At 43.1% G+C, this 19,783-nt stretch overlaps 1 long non-coding RNA gene across 1 annotated transcript; it reads left to right on the top strand.

Moving 5' to 3' along the window:
* The first annotated feature begins 1,939 nt into the window (after window positions 1-1,939).
* Window positions 1,940-19,399, top strand: LOC141969462 (uncharacterized). Its single transcript, XR_012635062.1, has 6 exons — window positions 1,940-1,965; window positions 6,540-6,575; window positions 15,351-15,435; window positions 15,646-15,683; window positions 16,693-16,742; window positions 19,194-19,399. It is a non-coding gene; the product is annotated as an uncharacterized LOC141969462 (long non-coding RNA).
* The last annotated feature ends 384 nt before the right edge of the window (window positions 19,400-19,783 follow it).

Below are 19,783 nucleotides of genomic sequence, written 5' to 3'. Positions count from 1 at the left end.
TGGGAAGAGATTTTGGGAGACTATATAGTCCATTCCTCCTCCCTAAAGCACCATTAACTACAAAGCATTAATGTGTTTCTGGAAACGAGATAACAGTTCTTAAAATAACCCCACAAAATAGGAAGCAATACTTTTCATTTCTGCTGTACCTCAGCAGAGTCCCAGGCTCGGTCTGTCCCTGGCAGAGGTAGTAGTGGCAGCCCTGTGCTGTGAAGGGGTCTTGTGCTGTGAAGTTGATGTTGCAGGGTTATGTGCAATATGTTCTACAACCATCAGATGCTCTGTCAGTCACTGCTTTGATCATATTAACCTGTGCGTAGAGGAGTTCCATCCAGAGACAGTGGAGGAGGAATCATGCTGGGATGAAACTGTGTCAAAGGTGAAGTTTGCAGGAACAAGGTGGTGACTTCCCTAGCTTCCCAGCCTTCCTTTCCACAAGGCTGGATGCCTAGGCTCTGAGATTGGAAAGAAGCTGGTCTTGGAAAAGAAGAGGGCGCATGCTACTCATCTGCTGCTGGAGACAATCCCCCTGTCTGACTGTAGCACCAGGGATGGTGTTTTTCACAGGGAGATCCCAGGTGGATTTTGTCAGAGAGGATGGTGAATGCAGAAGGCCAGAGTTTATTGGCTGTGAGATGTAAATTTTTAGCTCTTGGGTCTGGGGACAGTTCCCCAGTCCTTACAAACCTAGTGCAACCAGACCTCTGATCTTGCATGAAAGCTGCTGCACTGGAGTGACCGTGGCACATGCACAGGGAGGCACAGTGGGGCAGTGGGAACTCCTCTCCCATTGCAGAAGACTGGAAGCTGGCCCCAATCATGTCTCAGTTACACCTTTTTGTCATGGTCTGTGTTTAAGAGAAAACCAGGCTTTGTCTGTCCTAAGGTACTGGCATGTATGTCACCCTAGATTCAAATATTCACATAGGACTGGAGCTGCAGAGCTGCTCTAACTTTTTTTTTTTTGAGCTCTGAAGGAGAAAGGACTCCCAAGGAAACTTGAGCATGAGTTTCGAACTTGAAAAAATGAGTTTCTCAATCTCTCCTCACCTTGCTGGAGTTATTCCCATAACATAATAATTGCTTTTGAAGCCAGTCCTACTTTTCTCCCATACTTGAAAAGCTGCTCCCCCCAGCTCTGTGTACAGGCACCGACTGGCTTTTCTCCAAGTATACTCAGTGAAGAAACGCCTGCTCGCGTACCTGCTGCAAACTATTTACATTTCACTCTCTTTGTCAATAAATTAGCTTCGCAGAGGAGGTCTGAGCAACAGTTGTTCTGAGCAGGGAGGGAGTCTGGATTCTGCGACAGCACTTAAACAGTCAGCCCTCACCATCACGAATGAATATAAGAGAGCAGGGAGATTGTTGATGCAGGCTAACATCAAGTGAACTGTGGTTGCCAGAAGAGCAGCTTCCCATGTGAAAATGCTGATTCCCTTCTTGACGAGGCCATGGCAAAGCCAAGTCAAGGACAGAGCCTCTTTTTTTTTTTTTCCAAACCAACTGTTAATGGAATAAGTAATTCTGCAGACCTGTCTTTCACATCTCACTCACTTTATATGCAGTCTAATTAATTCTGTTGTAGAAAATAATTGGCTCAGATCAGGTCGATCCGACTGAAGTTCTAAATAACTTTGGTTGAGTGGTATTTATATTTCAGAGACTAGTCTTGGGTGAAGCACTCACACGCACAGAATACTAAGCCTGTGCTAACTTGGCACAAAAATAGTGCTGTGGTCCATCAAGTGACATTAAGTCCCATCTATAAAAAGCTGTACAGCTGCCTCTGAAATGTGGTTATCTCAGGAGAGGGGGAGGGGAGTAGACCAACCTGTGTTGGTGCTGAGCAGTGGGCAGAACAGACACACTACCCGTCAGCCAGAGGGTGGAGTGAAATGCTTCTCAGCTGGGGAGGAGTGATAGGAATGAAACCCATGGGGACACAGAGGGACACGGGAGCTGGTAAGGAAAGATTTCAAGGATGCACTCATGTCAGGGGGGTGTAGAGGCAAGGAGCAGTCAGTGGTGGGAAGGGACAAAGGTTTCAGACAGGGTTAGAAGATCTGGTGTATGGGGGGAGACAGGGACAGAGGGGAACAGGGCATCACAGGCATATAAAAGACTGGTGTAGCTGTAAGCTGTGACTGTCCTCACCTGAGGGAAAGACCTGGTCAGAGAGGATGGATGGTCCTGAGTGCTGTCAGGGAGATGTTCTGACAGCTGGACTGCCATGGTCAGTGAGTGAATACCATCCTCTCACTGTAATGTGGGGTGGGGTGTTCCCATCTGTGTTCATTTAAGGCACGAGCATCTTGATTTAAGAAACACAGATGGAAGGCAGGTGTTACTGTGCTGAAGGTCAGAGTACACTAAAAGTACCTTTAGTTTTCTTCATCCTACAGTTTCTCTGTGAACATTTGGGCCAGCACTTCTCTCCCCCTCCACCCAACAAATTTTAGATCTGTAGCCAGATCCTCACTCTCTAACTCAGCCTTCATCTCCGCTTGCAACAGCATCAGCCCACTCTCTTGGATCTTAGAAAAGGAAATTCATCTTTCCATCTGGTCCTCTTCATCTCCTTGTTGAATAGGTAGCATTTGCCTGAGATAGCTCACCCCGTACTGAAGAACAACATGTTTCATGCTGCACTGAGTGCCACAAAAGGCCTTCTTTCCGTAAGCAAATTGTGTAAACTGGCTCTCCTACTGCAAAGCTTTTCTACTAGCCTGTGTTGGCTGCTGGTCTCTCTGGGGGAAGCCTGGGTAAATGAACAAGTGTGAAGAACAGTGTCACAGCCTTCTGCACTTCCTTTCTTCCCAGTGCTAAAAATAACATCTCATTTGTAAATAAACTATCTCCTAGTCTATTTTTATAGTGTTTTTGAGACGTATGGGATTAACAAGTCCACATCCTGACTTCCTCTTCAACCACAGCTCACGTCCAGCCTGGGCAGTAGTTGTGTTTGCTGTGTCAATTCACAGCATGTCGTCAGTGTATTTCCATCCTGCTCTGAAGGATCCACCCTTGCAGAGGAGAATGGTTTTCATTCCAGCTGAGCTTCTGATTTCTCTCCCAGGATTACCAACATGACATGCACACTGGCAGTTTTGGATCACCGTAATGAGGACGCCAGTCTGCAAGAGCTACCAGCTTGTTTGCAGGTAGTAACTAAAAGGTGCAGAGCACTCAAGCAAGTGTGGCTGACACGCTCACTCCCCTGTTCCGTTTGGGGCCAAAAGCTGCCTGCTGACTGACAGGGTTTGCCAACACTGTCACGATACTCTCTGTCGCTGAAGAGTCTTGTCTCCTTTCCCAGCCCTACAAAGGAGCACACTGACATGAATGTTTCTGTCAACCAGCTCTCTGCAGTTAAATCCTCATAGAAGTCAACAGCCCTGAAATGAATTGGAAAACAGAAATATAAGAGTGTGGGGGTGCTTAACATGCAGCCCATAAAGTACACACTGGGCTGCCATTCTCCAGCTCTCCTTAACATACCTGAATGAGGTTGAGCTGTGAGACAGCGTGAAAAAAGTCTACTCAGAGCAGGTAGCTATTCGTTCTTACTGCTAACTTAAAGGAGCAAAAGTGATCATTGCAAAACTACTCAAGCTACTGGACTGCAATTGCAGCCATCACAGGTAGAGTGGAGCTAGTCTTAATGCAGCTAATTTGTACACCATTAGCAATAAAATCATGGCAGCTTAGAGCCTAAGATGCTGTGTAAAAATGTGCCTGGAACCATAGTACTTACTGCAGCCTGGAGCACTGCTGTTTCATCCCAATCTATACTTGAGCCAACTTTGTCGAAGCTATTCTGAGTGCATATAAAGTCACTGGTTGTCAGTCTTCACTGGGGATTGGGCCTCCAGCTCTGAGGAAGCACCAAGGGATTGCAGTCTGTCCAGCTGTGTCTCAGCATCCATCAGGTCTTTCCCAGCATGGTGCTGAAGTCAGCAGATACCCTTAATGGGGCACTCCGAGTCTTCCCTCAGTTCCCAGAGCCTCCAAACCCAAAAAGGATCCTAGCTGTGCTAAATTCATTGCTGAGGAACAAATTGCCTAAGAAACCTCTGGAAGTGACATAGGATAGATCCAGGCTGGTGGGATGGCACAGAAATCCTGCCGCCTACCCCAGGATCCTCCTCATCCCACTGCTCTGGACATCTGGAGCAAAACTTGCCTGTGACCAGCTCCCCACTCTCAAGTATGGTCCTAAAGCAGGACCAGCTGGACGAAATCCTGTGACCTGTGTTATGAACGAGGTCAGACACCTTCTGCCTTTAGATCTGCGAGTCCATGAAAATAACCCAGCATTAAATAATACTCTGCCTTAGGAAATTTCTGTGACAGTGTTACCTATTTATCACTTTACCTTGAAGTATTTTCCCCCATCCCTCCCTGCCCCCACTTAAAGATTTATTTGGTTTCCTCTCTCTCCAGGCTCAATCCAATTAAACAAAAATATTGCTTTATTCATGTGAGTGTTCTGTGAACTTTACTCAGCAAAAGTGCTGAATATACCAAAAGTAAAGAACAGTTTTTATGTGACTAGGTTTTTTTCTGGTTTTTTTTTTTTTGTTTTTTTTTTTTTTTTTCTTTCTTGCTCAGCAAAGCTCTTTTTCTCTTAAGTAAAGAAATGGCTGAAACTCCACACTTCAATATGCAGACAAGTCCAACTTCAGTAAAATGACAAAACCATGAAATGCTATTTTATTGGTCACAGAATTGCTTTTCCACATTGGGAACATTTTCATACAAGCGATTAACAAAATAAGGCCTTGATCCTCCAAATGTAAGAGGATTTTAAAATGGCAAAATTAAGCTCTTGGAAATATAAGAATGGTTAGACTTAGGATTGTCTGGGCAATATTCATTTGATTCCCATTTCCATAAGTATTATGATACCATCTTTCATCTTGTACCTACGTACTTGCATACTAATTTTTCCCTGGGAACCTCTCCTACATTCACCATCCAAAATAAATTGTGATCTCATGATCAGCTATTTCATACTTTTCATCATTTCTCTTCATTATTCAGAGTGTGTCTCATGCCTTATTTACAATTCTTGATTCAAACTGTGCTGTGGAGGAAATGGATGGCAATTTCCTGATTAACTTTCCTGCCTAACCTCTTGTGGTAGCATCCAAGTACTTCCCAAGTTTTCACAAATTTGTCTAGACGTCTTCTGTGTGAGGTCTACAGGGCTGCTGGAGGCAGGGGTGCGGGAAAAAGACCTGGGAAACAGGCATGGTAAGAACAAGCATTTGCAAGATATCATGGTAAAGGAGAAATAAGACACAAATCAGTCATGGTGCTGTGAACAGAAGGACAACGAGGAGCCTGAGGGAGGTCGAAAGTGTGAATAAGCAGAGGCACTGGGTGTGGGTGTCTTATGAGGGGCTTGGCCGGCTGTGCCAACAGCTTTGCTGCCTGGAGGCACTGAGCACTCCATGAGATGGCAAGAGCACCTGGCCACACCACACCCCTGGCCCCGAGTGTCCAGCCACACCGCATCCCTGGCCCCATGCTGCCTCGGCAAGCCTCTCGGGGCCTGGCCACCCACGTCTTCCCCTTCCCACCTTTTCTCTTCTGATGGTGGGATGAGGAAGATCATGTTATCAGTGGATATTCGGGTGTTCTTCCTTTGGCTGTCAGGGGCTCTGAGTTCAGACTGCTGCTAGGGCAGGATGTGCTCGACACAAGGAGCCATCTGATGGGGCAGTTTTGCTGAAAGCCCCACAGAGAGGTTTCAGCTAACATGAGGTGAAAACAAGTGCAGCAAAATTACTAATGAGACATTGCATCAAATTCACCCCCAATCCACCACACTCCAACTTGCTGGCAGTCGTAGTCTGGGCCAGGAGACAAGAGTTGAGTCCAACAGAAAAATGTCTCTCAGGACTAATTACTGGGGTGAATATAAAGAGCAGGAGTCACTCACTGGCAATTTCTCACATGAGGCCTGAAAGGGCAAGTGAGGATTTTCCTCTTGCAGGAGAGTGAGCACCTGGCCCCATGCACAGGCACCCCCTTCAGCTCTTCTCCTGCAGTGTCCATCCATTCCCCTCCAAACCCAACCATGTTTTTTCTGGTGTATTCATAGTTGTGCTGCTCAAGGGTGCTTCAGCTGGGAGGTGAGAATGTGGGTATGCCAACATGCTCAAAAAAGCAGGGATTAGCAGGGAGGTTTCTCAGTGTTTACACTACTAACACCACTGGTGATTGTATTGCATGCTTTGAAATCTCGGGGGGATAGTGCTCTGGGTTTGCCATTCACCAGTGAGACTGTTTGTCAATTAAAAAGCAATCACATTTTCTCAGAGGAAAGAAAAATATCTCTAAGAACTAATATGAGCAGAGCCACACAGGTGGATTACAGATATAAATTGAATGTAATTGAATGTTCTATATAGGAGGAAACTTTCGTTGTGAATTTATGGATTAGGTGGTTTTGTTTGTGTACTGGGCAAGGGAGGTAACTCTTTAAGTGATAACAGAATGTGATTATTCCTGTTTTTCTGATTTTCCAGCCTTATTGCTCTGCTGCTATTCTGGACTTGGAGTCTGTAAGTACGTTAAAGATTGAACCTTAGCCAGTAAGCTGCCAAACAGCTGTATTTCAGCAAAACAGTGTCATGCCTGGATGACGGTGTCCCAGAGCTAAGCTCCATGCCATTGAAGTAGTGTGTCACAAAATAGCATATGGAACCACACAAAGGTATGGATCAATGAAGTCATTAACAAAATGTCCTTATGGATAAGGGAAACAATGCAAAGGCCCTGTGTGATGATGCCCAAGAGTTTTCTTTAAGTGCAGGCTATACAGTAATGACTGGTAATGCGGAGAGCGGCAACATATTAAAGAGGCCCTTTATGGCAACCCCCCAATAATTGAATTTCCAGTAACAAAAGATCTTTTTTATCTCTCTCTCATGCCAAGGCTCGTTTGATCTGACACATTGTCAATGTCAGGAGGCTGATTCGGGGAAGGCAGCCTTGTTGCTGTCACCATTGGTGCTGTTTCCCTTTAGCCTCTCGCCCGGGGCACGGCTGCCCCCTGCCCTTGCCTCCTGCCAAGCTAGGGGCAGGTACAGCGTGAGCTCTCCTTGGAGGACAGGCAGAGAGAGGCAAACTGCAAGTTTCCAGAGAGGACCTGGCACTATGAAGCTGTATGAAGCTGTAAGTGAGGCTTTATCATCAGCTGCACCACCCCCCCCCCCCCCCCCCCCCAACATCAGTTTGCAGGCTAATATCACGAATAATAAATTGAATGAGCATACAAAGGCTTTACCTCTGTCCCTACTGTGAATTCACCAAGTGGAGTAAGATAGGAGACAAGTCTCCATGAGGCAAAATAAATGATATAAAATTAAGATCTAATTTTCTCTAGATTCCTACAAGCCTTTGGGAGGACACGAGGATCACAACGGGGGTTTGTTTTCCTATAGATTTCCAATCATAATTCTGTTACCTCATATTACCTACACATACACAGTGCCTGCTTCTTTCTTCCCCATTCCCTAAAAAAGGGAAAACAAATTGGGGGGAGACCAATCACTGAAACTTAATTAAAACAATTTAAAAATTACTTAAGCAATTATCTGACAAGTGATCTCTTTCGTAACAGCTGTACACAGGCAATGTATTAGTTAGTGAAGCCAACCCTGTTTTTTAATATAAACAGACTAATTAATCAGTGGTTAACTCTTGTAATGACCAGCTCTGGCATTTAATTATTGGTGCTGTCATGAACCATAATAGCTTATTTCCCAGGGTTATTATGCAAATTGCCAACAGTGACCACTCTGTGTGAAGTTTAAAGCACTTTCCATGATTATCTCTCATTTCCCCATTCTCATGACTTTTTGGAGCACACGTTATTCCTGGTGTGAAAAGTTTCATGCAGCTTTTTTAGCTTGGTAGCAAGTTTTTGAGAACAGTGGAGTGAAACATCCCAGTTCTTTCAGGTTTTAGCTGCTGGAGGGGAAAGAAGAAGGAAAAAAATGTTTATTTCCCACATTAGAAACCCGCTCTATACACACCTGTTTGAATGGGGCTGTGGCTGCGACAGGCAGATGTTGGAAATATTTATTTCAGCTATTAAATCAGCTTGGTGGTGAGGTCCTGCACATCCAGTGAAGCGAGGCAAACCCCTGCAGAGGAGAGCTGAGAGTTCTCCACAGCTCATCAGAAGGCAGAAGTCTAAGTGCAGGCAGATAAGAAAAAAAGCTCAATGTGAGACTAACAGGAGAAGGCAAGAAACCTCCTGGACTCCCCAGAACTCACGAACAGCAGACTAAGAGCTGCTTGTGGTTAGAAGAAAGGGACAAGAAAAGAACCACAGAGATTACCTAGTCCTCACCTTAACCTTGGGCCTTTCAAAGGCTTTGGGGCAATGACTGAGATAGGAGTAGTACACTGAATAATAACACTTAAAAGAAGGCAAAGGCATTAAGACATAAAAATCTCTGAGGTGAGCATGCATATGTGGAGCATGTATCCATGGACGTGACAAGTACTCAGAGGCAGGTAGATGGATGCATGTGTGTACAGTCAGCCCCTAAACCACCTCCCTGCCCCTCCTCCTTGCTCACCCCCTGGGAATCATCCTCTGGGAATCACCCCCCAGTATTGAGTACTGAACCAGCGTAAACTCTGGGTGAACATGGACCCCAGAGCTGCCCCTTCTGCTTCCCTGCTGTTACCCTGCCCCATGCATGTTACAGAGTTAAAGATTTTTTTAACAGATCTAATAAACCTGAAATGTCCAGCAACAGATGCCAAATTTGATCATCTCACTGGAACTGTCAATAAAGAGGTTCACATAAACACAGTGGAAAGGAAAGCAGAGAGAGCAGAGGAGCTATTAGGGAAGAGGCTAGCATGAAGCAATTGAAGGCAGCAGTCAGTAGGGCAGTAAAAACTAATAAAACCTTGATGTACAAACCACACTAATCAAAGAACAGGTCTCACATTCGTATCTCCCATCTACTTGGCCTTCACACAGCAGCTGGTGAGAATAGCTTGGTTGTTTTTGTAGATAAACAGATCCCAAGTAAGCTATACCTGAGCATCTCCATCAGAGCACTGAAGAGCAACAAGCCTTCAAAATCCCTAAAACGAAGCCATGAACTTGCATGAGCTTTCAAACAGGCAGCTCTCTCCAGCCTCATGGTGGAGAAAAAACTCAGGGCTGACTTTGAAGGTCTGAGACAGCACAGGAGAAGGGAGGGAGGAAGGGAGGGAGAGGCTGCCTTTTTTCAGAGCTCATTTCTGGCTGATTAGACAACCCAAGTTAACCTCATGAATGTGGAGAACAGGTAGGAGCTGCTGTAACCGACCTAGATTAGACATGAATCTGAATTTTTGCCTGCCATAGCCACCTCTGTCCAGTTCTTAGGATGAAGGCATGCAGTCCTCCCTCCCCATCACACAAATGACCCCACATCTGAAGTCCTATGTGATGTTAGTTCATATCTGAGGAAAAGTGAGACTGTTTCTTAGAGACCTCATTACACAGATTAGTCCTGGTCATGACTAGGATTGAACCCATTTTGAGAAATCTAGCACTTTTCCACCACTGGTAAAGGCAAAACAGGCAGTTTTGAAGCACTTTTAAACCCTGACCATTATTCTTGGCAATGAAACAGTTTTTTAGTGGCTCAGCATCCAGGGGTTAATCCAACTTCCACTTAATTCAAACATGAAAACCAGAAAGAAACAGAAGAGGAGGTTTGCTGGCTGGAAATGCACCATGGAGGCACCTGGTTTTGAGCTGGCTGCTCAGACTGCAAGAAAGCAATGTGTGGCCTCACAGCACAGACATCTACTAGCCAGCCCTACAAGCATGCAGAGATTGTAAACAGGCTGCACATGTGCCAGTAAGTGCTTTCCTTGCTGGGGAAGAATTGAAGGCCAGACCTTTCATCAGGGTCCACGTCTGCCCTCATGCTCTCACCAGAGATGACAAGAAGGACTTTGGTGGGATCAGTGGCTTTCTGCAGGTGTAAGTAAAAGCAGCACCCTGCAAGGGCAGAAACAGGCTCAGGCACCTGAATGTCACATCTCCTGACCGCCAGGAAGCAGATGAGATGTGTGGACCATCCCTGGGGAGCGGAGAAGGCAGCTTGCCTGCCTGCAAGGCAGGGCAGCAAGAGGTCTGCTAGACTGGCTGAGCTGGGCACTGCCCTCCGTGTATATTTCTCAGTTATCTCAAAGTTCTGATGACTCAGAAGTTCGTTTTCATGGGTAGGGAAAAGGGAAATTATTACACTCTTTCTTTCTTGTTTGCATAACACCGTGTGTCTCCAGGAGCACAGATGCTCTTACAGCTCTTGATACTGACTGAGCAGAGGTTAGTCTGGTCCAAAGCATCACATTTTTACTGAGCATCAGGGGGTACCACTTCCCCCAGGTGCTGGCAGTACCAAGCGGTTTTGTAACTGATGTTCACATCTCCCATCAGAAAGTGCATGGAAATAGGGCAACCATATATTTCCTCCAATTTGGCGTTGAACCGGAGGCACAGAACAAGCATAATTTCCACGCCAGGCTGGAGATGTAATAGGAAAGCTATCTAACAGGTGATAAATGAAGTGGCCTCTGACACAGGCAGCTACTCCCTCCTGCCTGTCACAGCCTTCCCCACTGCTCCCTGATGCCTCTGTGTAATATAAACTGTGCTCATTTCACAAGCTCACTGCAGGCCAAATGGCTGTTAATCGCACTCAACTGTGCTTCTGTAATCATCTGCAGGCGTTCAGCTCCTACACAGGGTATCTCCATGCTGCAGCTGGAATACAGCATTGAAGAACGTGTCGCAATACCCAGACTGCTTTTAATCCAGGGTGGGCTTCAAAATCTGATGCTGCGGAAGAATAGGCTTCACTGTGGGCTGTCAAAGCTTGCTGATGGTTGGGGTTCCTCCCTGTGCTTTTACAACTGCCCATGACCAGCTCGGCGTGTCTGTATGCATCACGGTCAAACCTCCTGGCAGTGGGGTGGATGTCCCTGAGACAGCAAGTGCTTGGAGGGAGACGATCTTTTTGATTCCCGGTGACGGTCCAGGTTGCTAGCAGGCCCCTTGGAGTCTGACCAGGAGGGAGGGAGCACTTCCACCCCTGGCATGGCCTGGCCTCGCTGACTGGGAGCTGATGCAGCAGGTCCCAGCTGCAGGATGAGCCCAGCAGATGGAGGTGTGGGCAACTGTACACACTGGATGGGAAGGTAGATGGGTGAAAAGCACAGGTTGCCAAAGCTTGGTAGTAAAATCCTTGTTCAATACGTGCCCTGTGTGTTACATGTTACTAAAGAACAGCCACTTTGCTTTTGCTGTGCCTTCCTTGTGTGGTCCAGTGTCACAGGCATGACTTGCTGGCTCCGTGGTCCTGGAGGAAACCTTTTCTTTCTACAGTGGACCACACTCAAATGTGCCTCATCATCACCAGGGATATCTTTCCATGGTCCTAAAACAATTTAAATGGGTTTCACTGGCAAAAGAGGATCTGCTTTGAAAGAGATTTTTTTCTTTAACAGGTGTTCCTCTTTGTGGTTATCCTATCTTAATACTCTCTTAATAGTCCAGTCTTGTTTTTGTAATATTTAACTGCAACACAGATGAGTTGTCCCTGCTCTTGTTTTGTCTCCTAATATGCTGTACTTCCTCCCATGGATATTGACCTGTATTAAGTGAAAGCAGACTTTTTTTTAATACCCTGTATCTTGAGTATTTGCTGTTTCAATTACATTAGCCCCTAGAAGGACCTCACTGTACTACCTACTGTATAAGCAAACAGCTAGGGAATTTGTTCATTTTCAAAACAAAATACATCCTTAGACCAGGACCTGGATGACTGATGAGGAAAATAACGTGACAATGGCTTGATTAGACCTTAGCATTTAAAATAAATTAATCTGCTTTAGTCACTCTCACATAGTTTTTCTGCCTGTTTTTCAGTAACCATGACATGGTGGAGCTTGATTAAAGGAACATGGATTTAAAAATCATGTTCATACACATGTTCACTCAAACAGAATTTGAAATGTTTAAATATGCCTGTCTGCTTTGCCTTTATGCTAATCAGTCACAGAGGTGAACTGGCACATTACCTGTTAGCTAGCCAATTAGGCAGCACAGCTAAGAAATTCAAAGTTAAATATTGGGCAAGATAGGTGTCCATCACATTTGAAAAATAGATTTGAGGAGTTAATGGTCGTTTCCCAGATATGCTATGAGAAAAAAACTGGCCTAAATGTATAGAATCAGTTATTCACTGTGAACAATTCTCCCAATTTTTCTGTTCAAATCACAGTTAAATATGTGCCATTATCCCCACTTTTCTAGATTCATGGATCTTAAGGCCAAGGGGGTAATTAAGATCATCTAGGTTGACCTCTAGCTTAATACAGGCTAAAAACTCTCTTCTGATTATTTCTGCATGGAGACCATAATTTCTGCTTGAGCAAGGGCACATCTTTTAAAAAGACAGCTAATTATGATTTGAAAATATCATGTGTTACAGAATCCGGTACATCCCTTTAAGCTGCTTGGGTAATTACCCTTGTTGCTAACATTTTTGCCTTGTTTCTAATCTGAATTTGTCCTGCTTCAGTTTTCAGCCATGGGATCTTATTACGCCTTTACACCACCAGATTACAAATCCATCTGCCATCAAAAGTCCCTTTCATAATGGTGTTTGTAAGCCAGGATCAAGTCACCTTTTATCTTCTCTTGAATAAGCCAGAACATTAAGCTTTGTAAGTCCTTTACTATATAGCCAGGCTGTCCCATCTTGGATTATTCTTGCAGCTCCCATCTGAACCTTTTCTGGTTTTTGCTTTTATGAGGTAGACACAAAATTTCCTAAGAAATGCTAGAACCCATAGCTGGCAATTCCCTATCTGGGAACTGCATCCAGCCTCACATAGCTCCAAATTGGACATTAACTTAGCCAGAAGGGTGTATTGGGCACAGAGCTGAAACTTGCTTCTTGCTGGCAGTGATGGTAGCTTGAGTTTTTCTATTATATTCAAATAAGCTGAAGTCCAAATCAGTAACACAGTAACACAGAAAAACCTTGTAGTTTAAAAGCCCAGTTTCAAGAACCTGAAAAATCTTTAAAAGCCAAATCATCCTGGAGAAATTTGAAATGCAAGACATCACAGTAGCATGCGCAGTTTTGTTTCCCTGCATCTCAAAAAGGGTAAAGAAGAAGTAGAAAGGTTCAGAGCAAGACAAGAAGAGTGATCACATATACAGTGAAAATAATTTCATTCAAGGAGCGATTAAATAGACTAGACTTTGTTAGCTTGGAAAGGAGTTGATTGAGGAGGGAAGGCAACAGAATACAACTGAAAATGATGCAGAAAAGGTGAATGGCAGTGACTGAGTGCTGTGATGAGGAGACATTGAATGAAAAGACAGAGTGAACAAAAAGAGATTCCTCTTTATCTATCCTCTAATCAAACTCGGATGTTTCCTGTGGGTTGTGTGGCTGCTAAAAGTCCACATGGATTCCAAAAGCAACAGGGCAAAGGAGAGGAAGCAAGCCCCGTGGGATGCAAAGGCCCCTGCTGCTGGCTTGGACCACTCTGGGGGACACCCAAGGGCTGGCGGGGGATGAAGGGGAGGTATGAGTTGGCTCTGGCTGTGTTTGTGCTGCTCGGTTGTTTGTACTCCAGGCAAGCTGGCCACTGCTGGAGGGTCACTGGATGGGCCTTTGATCGTACCCTGTCCAGCTGTTCTCATGGTCTTAAAATGGGAAATGTAATTGGGAATTTTGTACAATCGCTTATTGCATGCCCCAAAGCCACACAGCTGCCCAAGTAAGAGAAAAAAACTTTTGCTGGTAAAAAGAACCAGGCTGGCTTGAAATAGGCAAATGTAGCTGAATACAAATGCACACACACACACAGAGAGGAAAAAGATATAGTAATGAATATAAATTAGAAGGGTGGAAAACCAAAAAATGTCTTAGTGAAGTGACAGGACACAAAGAAAAAACCTAAGGCAAGAGAGTAAATGGCAGTAAACCAAAGTTTTCAGTATGTCTCTTAATACAAAAAATCCTAACAATTATACTAGTCTGTAAAAACATGTTTTTAATGTAGAAATGGCAAATAGTTTCAATATATCTTGTTGTTCCAAGCGGTTTTTTGAAAAGTCTGCATGAAGAATTCACCGAGGGCGAAGATGAAATCTGTTCCCTTCCAACAGTAACTTGGCAATATGTGAAGCAAGAGCTAATAAGCTGGCTGTTTTTAACCAGTAGGTCTGGCTGCAGCAAGAGCTTTAAAGAGCTGGATGAGGAGATGTGTGGGCTATTAAAGTTGGTAAATCATGGGAACGCTAGAAAGACTTGCTTGCCTGGAGAAACAGAAGATACAGATATTGGTAATTATAGGCATATCAGCCTGACATAGACAGTGAGCCTGAGCTAAATAATGCATTTCATTAACAACAAGGAAAAAAAAAAAGAACTCTACTTAACAGTAATCAGTTCAGGCTTAAGGGAAACAAATTCTTCAAAACCAGCATGGTACCATGTGTATTTGTTTGGTGGCAGAGGTGTTAGGGGTAATGTATTCATATTTCTCTAATGTATTTGGTAATGAAATTATGGTAATGAATTTTTTTTTATTGAGAATTATTAAAAAATCACATGCCATATTAAATGGGATTAAAAATATGTTAGCAGACTGGGCCCAAAATCTGCTGTTAAGTATAGGACCATCTTCAGTAGGCAACCGCTGGTTTTCTTGACATGAGCTGTTTAACCCTTGGCTGTATGAATGACCTAAAAGCAAATCTACAAATATTGCTGAAGGCTGGGGAGTGAGCACAATGAAGAAGAGCTGAATTACTTCTTGAAATGGGAGCCTGCAAATACTGTGTCCTTCAGTACAGCCAAAAGTGACATGACACTTGTAGAGAGAAGACAAGTAGGCCGCACTTACAGAAAGGGGGATGCTGCCTCGGGTATCAGTAACCCCAGAAAGGACTTGACTGAAGCCTACATAAGTAGGTACACCAGGGGCAGAAATCTGATCCTAGAGGGGTCCTCATCCTATGGGCTTAACAAGATCTGACAGTTTGGAGCTGAAGCTACAAAGCTCCATTCTGAGATAAGATTTGCTCTTTTTAACACCAGGAGTTCCTAGTCATCTAACTGTTTCCCGACGTTTCTAACAGACTCTTTGTCACTGAAAATCTTTTGTTCGAGAGAACATATAAAGGTCTTTTATACAGGAGGTCAAACCAGAACAGCAATTTTCACCTTTGTCAGTAAATGGACTTATAAAAATTTCCGTATGCCTACTGCTCTTTTTGTGCTCTTTTACAGACCTTCTAGAAGTAGCCCTTGGACACCTCAGGAGACCAAATTGGCCCACTCATCCCTTCTGCATGCCTAATGATCACATTTACAAGTAAGTCTCTGAAACAGGCACAGTATTACTGTGATAGTTTCACTGGCTTTCTACAGATGATTCTTCCATTTCCTTGATACTTCCTGGTGTGTCTCCCCAACTGTACTATTGCATGGGGGGCTCACCTGTGTCTCCAGGCTGATCACCCCCATCCTTTTCAGTATCCTGTGGTCCAGCTTTTAATGGTCACCATGTTCTTTGTTCTTACAGACATGATCTGGCTCCTATATTACGAACTGCCCAGACTGGTATGTATTATATAAATGAGTTGTCTGCCTCACTACTGCATACTCCCTTATTTTTAGGCTCAGATGAAAACATTATCATGGATGATTTTTATAATTTATTTCAGACAAAAGTATTAAATGTTACTAGCTTGCAGACTACTTTTTACTGTCCAGCCTAATTCCTGACCATCTGGGAAGGATCTTGGACTTTGATAGGAGCTGAATTAAGATTTGACCAAGCAAGTTATGTTAGAATCAGGATGAAAAATTTGTAATGAGTTTGCTTTTCCTGTTTGGACTGATACACTTCTGTCTCAGTTATTTCTATAACACCAATAAGGGACAAAGCCAGGATTCAATTAAGTCAAAAAATGAAAGGCAGAAGAAATGATCTTCAGTGGTGCAGGATTGTTTCTTTCTGCAGAAGCACACAAAGTGCCTGTTTGTTGTGTGTGCATTTGCCAAGCTGAGAAGTTATAGACAATATTGATTTGGGCTCCCAGCTCTTTGGAAGCAGGCACTGGGTGGAGGCCAAGAAGACTGAAGTCTAAATGCAAAGTCGGTCAGCCTCAATAGGCCATTCTTTGAGAGAGAGGTCCCTTCTTTTCAGTGTTTGCACCTGTGCGTGCTGTGTGCGTGAGCGTACGGCGCTAACAGGAGGCAGCATTGTCCAGAGATCACAGCAGAGAAACCAAAAGAAGGACACTATGCTAGTCGTCCATGGTTTCAAGCTCTCTTGCTGGGATGGCAGGCAGTCCATGTGAACTCTTCCCTTGCCTAAATTTAAGCGCTGTGAAGTGGGACTGGCATGATGTGTGACATGTTGAAGGTGGTTGGATGGCTCTAGATGAAAGCTGAAAAGTAAACATATCCTAAGTTTCATTATGAAATTTCATAAATCCGTTTCCTGAATTTTGATGGATATTAGCTTTTCATATAGCTTCATGACTGTGTAAACTGGGAACTGAGACCTTCTTTCTCCAACCATGGGATGACTTAATCCAAATTGATTTGATTTATATTTTTTCAGGTAAGCCCTACAAGATTCCACAATAATTGCCTGTCGGTGACTTCACACAGGTAAGAAGTAATACATTTCCAGCCCTTCTAGGCAGAGTTCTTGGGCTAGGTGTGAAAGGTGAAATCTCTGTAATTACACAGTTTTCTGCCATTCAAAATGTTTCTGCCATGTTATCTTCCTTGATGACAGATGATGAGAGATCTAGCATTTCTCTGTCACAAAGCTCGTTGGAAAATGTAAATTTGCATTCTCTTTTCCTTTTTTAGAAACAATACAATTTATATAATAACATTTACAAAGGCTATGGCTCTATTTGTTTTTTATGGCCTGTAAATGTGGAAAATGTGTGCCAAAGAAGGGCAAAACCACTCCCAGAAATCAATATAATATGAATGACCCCACACAGCCAGCCTGCAAGAAAGATGTGATGGCTGACAAATTTTTTGCTCCCTGCAGTACTCTGGGTTCTTCGCTAACCTCAAAGGTGCATCAGTTAAAGATCCATGTGGATGGCAGGATTTTGCTTGCATCGGCATTGTCTGACCTCTCCATTTCTGCTGAATATCTGTGTCACCTCCTGATTGCTCTCTCTGTAAAATAATCCTCCTTAAATTATTTAGATACATATTCCGCCTTCCCCTCGGCTGGTGTTCTAATTCTGGTGAGTGAAATGACCTCAATTAGAAATTCTTGTTTAAACATGCTACATCACTGAGAGGGTGGCAGTTGTCTTGTCCTTTCTTGCTTTTCTTCAAGCCCCAGTTTTTACATTTTTGCTTGTCTGCAACTCATTAGCTCCTGTCATTACCTTCCCTTAAAACAAAACTTACTAGAAGATAATTATTCAGTTTGCAAAAAGAAATTAAAAATTGCCATAATTAAGGTTACAGTTTTCATTTTTATATCCTTGAGGGGATTATATGTTCTCTGATTACATAATCATACAAAACCAGACCCCATATACACATAAGTGCATGTTTTGTATCAACGTAAGTTTTTTGGTTTCATTATAAATACTTCCAATTTATGGCAGCAAAAGTGAGATTGGTGTTATGGCTATTCATTTATAACTCAGAGCCTTTTATTGTTGCTCAGATTACTGTACTGATTAAGATGTACAGCACTGTATGTCTCTTAACCACTCTGGTTTAGTATCATTTCCAAATACATTTTGCACATTATTCTTACGTTAAAATCAGTAATTGTGTGGCTCCAAATGTAGTTGTTTTCTGACAGACAGAGGACTTCAGCTTTACCAGTTCTTGCAAAAAAAATTGTGTTTCACCCCAGCATCCACTTACCTACAAATTCTTCTCGTTTCTTAGAAACGATCTGGCATTTACTTTGAAATTTAATTCTGTGGCTACCAAAAATTTTATCACGCTTTTATTTTTAAATTAATCTATAGTAAACTTCCTGTGCTCCCTCATTCATTCTGTATTACCCCTGAGAAAATCAGGACCAATGATATTGACTCTGACCTTCATGTGAACCAAGGCTCTGTCTGTTAAGACAGGCTTTTCGAGGTCACCCCTGGCTGTCAAATCCACATGATCTGAAGTTCATTGAGAATCCAGTTCAATTTTTACCTCATCTTTCCAAAAGCAAGTTATTTTGTGAAAAAAACCCCACATCTGTCTGACACGATTTGCCTTTCAAAAAAACTCTTCTGACTCATGATTAATAAATAATTCTCTCAGAATGTACAGTTTATGGTCCAACTGTTTGATCCCTAATCTCCAATATTAACTGTGGATTAACTCATACTTGCCTGGCATTTTGTATCTGTATCCTACACAAGAAGCTCTTCTGAATTCTTTCATTAATCTCAGTAACCTCCAATTCGTGCTCATTAGTACCCACACATGTCTTCTGCGGGTTTATTGTTAATGTATTTTCTTAACTAATTCAGAGGCAAGGAAAACATTTAGTTCCTTTGTCATTTCTTTTTCCCAAGAGGTCTATTTATTGACCCATTATTTTTCTGTAGTTTTCATTCCTCTACTATATTGATGACATTTCATTTCTTTAAATATTTATATGCTTACTTCTTGGTTGCTTTTTTTCCCCCTTTTGCTCTTCATTTCCTAATGTTGCTTATGTTTCTTCCCATAAACTCCTAAGATTGCTGTACTGTTTTTTTTTTTTTTCCGTACTCACAGTTAGACCATCTTTTTTTACTGGAATACTGTATGTTTGGCCTAATTCCACTCTGATAGTGTTTGTTGGATTTGGCATATGAAAACCAAACAAGCCACATCCGGCATTGGTTTCATATGTGGGTAGATTGCAAAATTAATCTTATATTTACTTCAAATATTTACTGACGTCAAAAGACACCTTTCTTCTTCCTCCTCCCTTTTCCCCTTCCTTTCCCTCATACATTTTTTTTACAATGCATTGCTGCATGCTGCTCCCCAGACAGTGTCACAGGGCAGCATGACTGATATCTGATTCCAGCCACCCTCTTGCTCCTAACACTGAATACACCTCCAACACTTGTGTTGAAGGTTGCTGGATGAGTATGGGGGTCTGCAGCCTTCGAGCCACCAGACAGAAGGAGGAAAAAGAGAGAGGACTGGGCACAGAACTGTTTGACTCTGCAGAAGGCAAGCAACACATTTTCTGCCTCTGTAAGATGTTTATGCTACAGCTTTTTGTTCTGCATCATCTGGCATCTCAATGAAAATCTTACAAATGTATAATTTAATGGGAAAAGGGGATTGGTTAAGAAAAGTGGTTGTGGTAATATCCAGTAAAATGAAAAGCAGTGTTTGAGGAAAAGGGAGAAGAGATCCATTTCAAATAAACATGACTTTGCTCTATTTTGTAAAACAATGTCTCTGTTTTTCCATCACTTCTAGCAAGTATGCAGGAAGAGTACTGACAGGAGAAGAGATTTATCATGGAAAAGTATAGTCTATGGCCAAATTAAGGGTAGGCTTTCTCACTGACAACAACCTTAGAAAGACATTTGAGGTTATATGAAACCAGCTGCCTTCAGCCTGTTGAATATAACTATTGGAGACATACTTGGTGGGGTTTTTAATATGTGTAAATTTATTATACAGGTAAGTGTAGAGATAACAGACCTGGCAGG

The sequence above is a fragment of the Athene noctua genome, chromosome 1 (assembly GCF_965140245.1).
Source record: "Athene noctua chromosome 1, bAthNoc1.hap1.1, whole genome shotgun sequence".
In the NCBI taxonomy this organism is placed as follows: domain Eukaryota; kingdom Metazoa; phylum Chordata; class Aves; order Strigiformes; family Strigidae; genus Athene; species Athene noctua.
This window is presented reverse-complemented; position numbering and strand designations above follow the sequence as displayed.